The sequence below is a fragment of the Phyllobates terribilis genome, unplaced genomic scaffold (assembly GCF_046119375.1).
Source record: "Phyllobates terribilis strain yellow unplaced genomic scaffold, ASM4611937v1 Scaffold_5__5_contigs__length_657084704, whole genome shotgun sequence".
Classification (NCBI taxonomy): domain Eukaryota; kingdom Metazoa; phylum Chordata; class Amphibia; order Anura; family Dendrobatidae; genus Phyllobates; species Phyllobates terribilis.
Window position 1 is genome coordinate 73,420,117 of NW_027362765.1, and position 8,136 is coordinate 73,428,252.

Below are 8,136 nucleotides of genomic sequence, written 5' to 3' on the forward strand. Positions count from 1 at the left end.
TTTTACCCTCCTCAGGAGTGGTCAATCAACAAAGAATACCCAAAAAGCAATGTGTATAACAGTTGGCAAGGTTATAAAGAAACCCAAGGTAACCTCTAAGCAACTAAAGGTCTCTCTTGCATTAGCTAATGTTAATGTTCATGAGCCCACTATGAGGAGCACACTGTATGACAATGAAAAATAGCCTCGTCACTCAAAATTTGAAAGTTGATACAAAATTTATTACAATCCAAATCCAAAATGAACAAAAACAGACGTTTCGTCCTCACTCTGTGGCCTTCATCAGTGTAGTCTATAATCAGAAATGGACACAGCAAATTACATTACAAAATATAATGATACATAAAGGTGCATAGAGATGAAAAAATATTCACAAGGTGAAAAATAGTCAATGTAAGTATAGGATAAGCAAAACATATCATGGAGGAAAACTCTAGTATATGGCACATACCAAGTGGATTGGAGTAAGGTAAGGTAGTATGGGCAAATGCCTCTTGAAACTGATGTCAGTCCTGTAAAGGGATGTAAGTCATGGGATCAGATACTGATATCCTAAAGTACACTGGAATGTCACACATATGACTAATAGGAGTGTACCTGTTAATCTTGAGAAGTGGTCCTATGGTCCTAACGCGGTGTCCACCGCTGGTCATGGAGGAAGTGACCCTACAGGTACAACTGCCTTGTTTTATATAAACAAGAGGGGGAGGTGTGTGTCTCGTGCACCAGTGAGGAGCGTCAGATTGGTGGCCAGTATAAAGTGGAACGCACAGTGCTGTATTGTCAATTCAGCGTGCGTTCCACGGAACCGGAAATGATGTTTCCGGACGTGACGTAACCGGATGTGAGGTAAGCGCAATAAGGATGTCCGATGCGTTCCATGAGTAAGGAAGTATGCGTTCCACCAATACATAGGGCAATGAGAACAATAGAGCTGCTCAGTTTAACCTGTCGCGTCAGAAAAGTGCAAGGTGCTGGTCAGACTGAATTTGTACGGGAGTGTACTTACATTGACTATTTTTCACCTTGTGAATATTTTTTCATCTCTATGCACCTTTATGTATCATTATATTTTGTAATGTAATTTGCTGTGTCCATTTCTGATTATAGACTACACTGATGAAGGCCACAGAGTGAGGCCGAAACGTCTGTTTTTGTTCATTTTGGATTTGGATTGTAATAAATTTTGTATCAACTTTCAAATTTTGAGTGCCGAGGCTATTTTTCATTTTCCGGGTTAGGCCCCTACTCGAGCACCTATGTTCTGGCAGTAGTGCGGTGATTTTTTCTTATACTGTATGACAATGGTGTGCATGCCAGGAGAGGAAGGAGAAATCCACTGCTCTACATAAGAACCTTGATCATCTGCAGTTTGCTAAAGATCATCTGGACAAGCCAGAAGGCAATTGGAACAATGTTTTGGAACATTAATGCCTGCATCCATGCGTGTCCCCTCTACCTCCTCCCAACAGGGACACCGACATACTCACTGCCATGGCCGTTCAGCAGCGTCTATCTTGCAGCGGTTTATTGCTCCTGGGCCCGCACACGGCACGCTGGTATCCCAGCAGCGTGCTTTGTGCATGCCTCTTAAAAGGGTAGCGCACACACTCAGAATCTGCCCCCAGCCAATAGCTGGGAAGCATCTAGTATTCAAGGCATGCTCCCCTGTAGGGAGGTGCATGTACAAAGCCCTCTTTAGCGTTAGTGTTTGTCCATGCTAGTTAGTTGTCAGGTCCCCGAAACTATTCCGTTAGATACTGAACCTGTTGTAAAACCTGCTTAGTCTGAACACATCTCTGAGACCTGTGTCTCTAATCCAGAACCTGTTCCCGTTGCTCTTGTTACCTGAACCTGAATCCACACCAGCAGTATTTGAAACCTTAAACCGCTCCAGCGATACCTGAACCTGCACCAGTGTTGTCCTGTCAAGTGTTTTCCAGGGTCCGCACTGTCTGAACCTGCACCAGTGTCCATCCTGTCAAGTATTCCAGGAGCCACACTGTCTGAACCTGCATCAGTGTCCATCCTGTAAAGAGTTCCAGATCCACACTGTCTGAACCTGCATCAGTATCTAGTCCTGACTTGGACACCAAGTCCGGGTCTGCGATCCTGACCCTTGGGGTCAGCTGCCGCAGTACCGGAGACTGCCCTTGGAGTGGTACCTGGAAGACACCTGCAGCTTGAGCCTAACTCCCCCATCAGGAGCTCTAGCAAAAACCAGATGGCCACTTAGCCCTCCAAAGGTAAGCTTGGACCATGCTGTAGTGGGTCCACGATCCACGTGCGTGACAGTTTGTACAGGCCGTGGACCCCACTGATCCCAAAACCCCTCTGTCCTCTGAGTTATACCAAGAGTTTATCCATCAGCAAAATCAGCAGGAAAAAAATTAGTCCTTTCTGCAGACCCATTTGAATGCCCTGACAACAGCTGCTTCATCTGCTCCAGCCCACACTGCAGCAACCTCGGCTGTAACTACTCAGCTTGAAACCTATGCACCTGGAGCTGGTCCTAGTCTGTCTTCCCTCATACGTTACATTGGGGATTCCATGCAGTGCTGTGGGTTCCTAAATCAGTGCACACAGCACTATGAAATGTTGGGCCATCAATTTCCTTCTGATCGGGCTAAAGTGGGATTACTGATGTTCCACCTAGCAGGAGAGGGCCTAGCGTGGCTCAACCTCTTATAGGAGAGAGGGGATCCTGTCACCTCGAATCTGAAGGCCTTCCTGGTTGGCCTTTCAAAAGGTCTTTGATGGGCCAGGTCGTGTGTCACCTGTTGCATCTTCCCTTCTCAGATGCGTCAGGGTGGTCTGTATGCCAGTATGCCATCCAGTTCTGCACTTTGTCTTCCCAACAAGGCTCTGGTAGATGCCTTCTGAGAGGGATTGTGTGGAAGGATTGGTCGAGACATCCCTGCTACCCTAGACAACGTGGTTTCCTTGGCAACCCAGATCAACCTCAGGTTTCAGAAATGGTCCAGAGAGGTGACGCATAAGAGGAAACCGTTGCGTCTGGCTCAGTCCTTCCAGAGACCACTCGTTCCCAGCCTTCTGAGACCGCTGTCTTCTCTGAACCTATGCAACTCGACAGTGCAAAGATGGCTGACCAGCAGCTGGAACACAGTGGTGCTAAGGGATTGTGCTACTACTGTGGTAGCAGGGAACATCTCATCCGTTCTTGTCCTGAGAAGTAGGAGAAACTCCAAAGCCTTGCTGGGCGAGAGTAATACCTCTCCACCATTGACTTTGAATGTATCCATATCCTATGGAGGCACCTGGTTCATTGAGATGGCTTAGCTTGAGTCCTGTCTGACATAAAATTTCTTGCAGTACGCCGTGGTGGATTTGTATCAGATTCCCGTCCAACGCCTCCAGACTCCCTTGATGGTGTCCTCCATTGAGGGAAAGGCCCTATCCGAAGTCGTTTGAGTTGTTACTGAGCAGGTGAAGCTTCGGAAAGGAATGCTGCATATGGAGAAGATCGCTTTTTATGTGTTGTATGGGCTGTTGCGACCACTACTCCTGGGTCTTCCGTGGCTGTGTACTCATGAGCCCATCCTAGACTGGAGATCCAGTGAGGTGCTTCATTGGGGGCAATCCAGTCATGAGAGGTGTCTGGTCCCTGTACGTCTAGTCCGGCCGCCGGTGAAGCCATCTTCTCTGCAAGGACTTTCATCCATTTGTTGGTCGCGTGTTGACTTCTTCAACGGGAAGGAAGCAAAGACGTTGCCTCCACCCAGACTGTACGATGGTTCCTTTGACATACCTCTGGGATCCCCATCCACTCGAGGACATATCATCCAGGATACCAAATTGAAAATGGACCTGGAGAAGATATCTTCAATTCTTTCTCTAGAACATTGTCAGGGAAATATTATTAATATCAGGGAAACGTTCGTCCATATCTGCCTGACATAGATGTTCACCCCCCTCCCTTATTCCCCTTCTGCCTGTAAGGAAAATATTAATGTCAAGGATGTATTACCAGAATATTAGCCCCTTCTCCCATGCCCTCTGCTGTAGTGTTTGTCCAGAGATGACAATTATACTGTGTCTTCCTGCAAATTATCACCACTTGTCAGCACCGAGCTTTCCCCTTCTGTTCAGCACAAAAGCCCCAATTAACACACGCCTGGGAAATAGTTTATGCAAACAAGGCCAACCAAGGAGTGTTATAACTTCATTAGGAAGCAAGCATCTTGTCTCTGAAAGACGCAGGAGGTAATTTAAACGCAGGCTTGCACTAATTTGCATGTAACTGTTGAAGCTGCTTCCCAAGCCTCAAAGGAAAATTTCTAGACGCACTGACTCCGATATGAAAGATGAAATCTTGTGAGTTCCATAGGTCCGACAGTAACGGGACCCATATGTGTAGTGACCAAATCAGCCCAGGAATGTATAGGCAGTTTTCCAGGGCTGTAACAAAAATCAGGGAGCTGTAGCGCAAAAACACCAGAATAGCAGACTGCAGCTATGTGATGTGTGATATCTAAATAAAGATAAAATCATAAGGAAAAAAATGGCGTAGTTTGCAAGCTTCTGTGATCAACGAGCAATGAGTTATCGCAGAAGTCAGCGTTTTTAATAAAAATGTACAGGCTGGAGACCGGCCCACATGATGTCACCACAAGGGGCGTGAGGCCAGATCTCCCCTTAGGTATAAGAGAATCCATGGAGAAGACAGGAGCACTCATTGCCAGGGTGGAATAAGAATTATAAGCAACGGGTCCTGTTCAATAACAGCATACTCCAACCGGGGAGCCCCTCCTCCACCTATATTGAATCGTCTCAGTGATCATATAGTGCAAGTAAAGTTATCTTCTTTCCTCCTGTTTATTTTATGTAACTGCGTATGTATTTTAATGTCTCCTTTGTACCATCCTTGTATATATATTTTTCCTAAACACTGCCTCCCTTTTGGATTAAATATAAAATTTAATAGTCCCGTTTCTTTTGTTCTGTAATCGTTCCCTTCCCCGAAGCCATATACGCTACCAAAACGCAGACGTCCGGCCAGGCCTGCATTATATTTTAAACTCGGCCGGTGGTGGCAGAGAGTATTAATAATTGGGCTATCGTGAAGCTGACAGTGACCGTACGGAGGGCGTTAAACACGGATTCCAGGCTGTGGAACCCAGGGTGTTGCGCCATACACTCACTGGCCGCTTACCGTTACCTACGTAGAGAGTAGTCTGGATCGCGTGCTCGCGACTCCAGACAAAATACGGACAGTGTGACGGCACGGTGAGATATTGCGTGATCTCCCTGGTGTCGTCCCTCTGTGTGTGTTGGAATTCCCTGACAAACATGCTTTCTCTCCTACTCCTGTGTTCCTGAGGGTCGAAGGTAAAAACTTTTTTCTAAAGGTCTGTAGAGAACTCTGCCTTGAAGAGAAATTGGGGTCCATTGGCCTGTTCCTGGGATCCTCACCCCCTCAAGGATGTGTCATCCCAGATACTGAATTGAAGATGGACCCGGAGAAGGTATCTTCCATTCTTTTCATTAAACAGATTTTCTCTTCTGCTAATAAGGCCCCATGGTAAAATCTTTTTACCACTGGTCTGGAGAGGATTTGGCCTTCAAAAGAGATCATAGGAATCCAAGGAGAATATTTGTGCCCCACTTCTTCTGCAGAAATTTCTTGCGGGCTTGAAGAGGAGGGGGCACGCTAATGCCAGCATCCCTGCGCATTCACCCTTCTTCCTTTCAGCTGGGATGTCGACATACTCACTGCCAGAGCTGGTCGGTGATGCCTCTCTGATCTGCCACGATTTCCTAATCCTTGGCTATTCTACATCCGATAGTGGATGTAGGAGTACCTCAGCAGATGACCACGCTGTTACTGAAAATAATCTCTATACAAAGACCAATACTGATATTACAGTAAACATGGTGACCATATAGCGGTAGATACTAGTCCTGCAGACCATATAGGAGATCACAGTACAGTTACAGATAGTGACTGACAGATGATGTTCTTTCTGATGAAATCGTTCACTTTTCCATCTGGCCCAGAATGACAACTTCACCATCCAAGACTCATCTTCAGAGATTACAACACAGACACATCTGACTCCTCACATTTCAGGCATTGTCCACATCTATTCCCAACCTGCACAAACGCCTCATCCTGCCAATACCCCAATACTGAGCCGCTGCTGCTGTATGTGTCCCTATTACTGCACCTACTGTGTGCCCTCTAAATGGTAAAACAAAGCCCGTTCCCCGCGCTGCTCCGAGCATCTGAACATGTCAGAACAGTGGGCACCAAGTGATGACGTCAATGCGCCCAGTCAGCGTCTGCGTCAGTGACATCAAACGCAGGGGGATTGATGGAAGAGGGAGCTTCACATTCCCTCTCTCATCATTGAACTTGCTGTGATGGGCAGGGGGCCCGATGTTGGCACTGGGCGGCTCCCCCGCCCTCCTGCTCAAGGGCCCCATTGCTGCCGCCTAGCAGTGCAGGGACATAGCGTCTCACTGCTCTGCCCCAGAGTGTAACTGTATGGGCTTCCTGCACACACATACAATTTCACTAGTGTAGCTCCGGGTGGGCCCGAGAGCACGGGGCTCGGGGCCACTGCCCCCTCTGGCCCGCGGTAGCTACGCTACTGGCTCAAGTACATTTGCCAAGCATTCGGGAATGCAAATGATGGGGAACACAGACAGGGTGGTTGCTGCATTACCCATCCAGCCAGAACTTCCATAGATGAGAGCTGCAGAAGCAGTATAAGTATTGTCAATAGCGATGGGCGAGCGTGCTCGGTACTCGATTGAGTATCCGAGTACTCGGGCACCATGCTCATTTCACTGCCCCACGTTTCGTGGCTAATTTTCAGCCACTAAACATGCGAGGATTGCCTGCCAATCATGGTAATGCCATAGCCATGTTGCTGTTGGCATATAATTTCCCCTTATTTTATGTCTTCATAGACATATATATTCATGAGGTGAATTAATAATCCTTTATATTATTCTGTACAGCGACGATCTTCATTCTTTACACTTCTCAGTCTCGTTCCTTGTAGGATTTATACATTTAGGACTTGTGAGAAAATCTGATGGAGTTTTAGGTCAAATTAATTCAGAAATGTGGAAAATTGTAAAGAGTTCAGGATCTTTCCAGCTCCGCTGTATATTCCAGTGGTCAGAGAGACCCCGTCCTTCAGCCCATTAGGGTTTAGTCCTGTTCCCCCATCACACACTCCCTGCTCCCTCATTACCTCTCACCAGTACAGCAGACGGCTTCTCTCATGGAGCTGTGTCCTACACTACCTGCAAAATGGAGACTGGCTCCTCCCCTCCATGTGGCTGATCACATGACTGTGACATCACCACAGGTCCTGTGCGCACAGAGCAGCCATATATCCAGTGTGCGGCTCTGCAGGTGGAGGTATGTGGAGATTCCCCATTACTATTAACCCCCTCAGTGCTGAGCCTGTGATAAATCCCTGTATGTGACTATAATGTGATTGTGTGTTATACCGGGGGCAGGACGGGGCCATGACTGGATGTAGTGATCATGTGAAGCCGGTAACAGCTCCGGAGATTTCTTACATGGGATCTTTATGATGTTACATCGTCATCTTCTCCCCATTCAGGTCCCTACAATATCGGATCCTCTCAGGGGAGATCTTCTATATAAGAGTACGTGCCCACAGTCAGTATTTGCAGCATTTTGGACGCAGCTCACCTGTGCTGCGTCCAAAACGCTGCGTTGTACAGTAGAAGCACAGTGGATGGGATTTATAGAAATCCCATGCCCACTGCGCTTCTATTTGATGCAGCGTAAATTCACCGACTGCGCTGCTTTATGAGCCGCGGCACGTCAATTTCTGTTGCAGAGACAATGGTTTCCGCAACAGAGATTACCGAAATTCATTGCATAGGATGCGCATTTACCTGCGTACTTGGACGCACCACTTTGGATGCAGCGAAAATACGCTGCTTCAAAAGAACTGCTATAGCCTGATTGTGGGCACATAGCCTAAGAGAATTTTCCTGATTGACCATCAAGGATGGATAGGGACAGGTACAGAATGGCGGAGAGGATATTACACCTCACCCTAGAGATCCTCTTCCGGCTTACTGGAGAGGTGAGAGATTCTGATGACGTCACATTACATCATTCTT

The 8,136-nt window shown here is 47.1% G+C and overlaps 1 protein-coding gene across 1 annotated transcript in view; it reads right to left on the reverse strand.

Moving 5' to 3' along the window:
* Positions 1-7,318, reverse strand: part of LOC141272071 (oocyte zinc finger protein XlCOF8.4-like) — a 32,725-nt gene extending 25,407 nt beyond the window's left edge. The window contains exon 1 of the mRNA XM_073682382.1: positions 7,279-7,318. The gene's annotated coding sequence lies outside the window, so the exon portion shown is untranslated. The remainder of the gene's footprint in view (positions 1-7,278) is intronic.
* Positions 7,319-8,136: the final 818 nt, after the last annotated feature.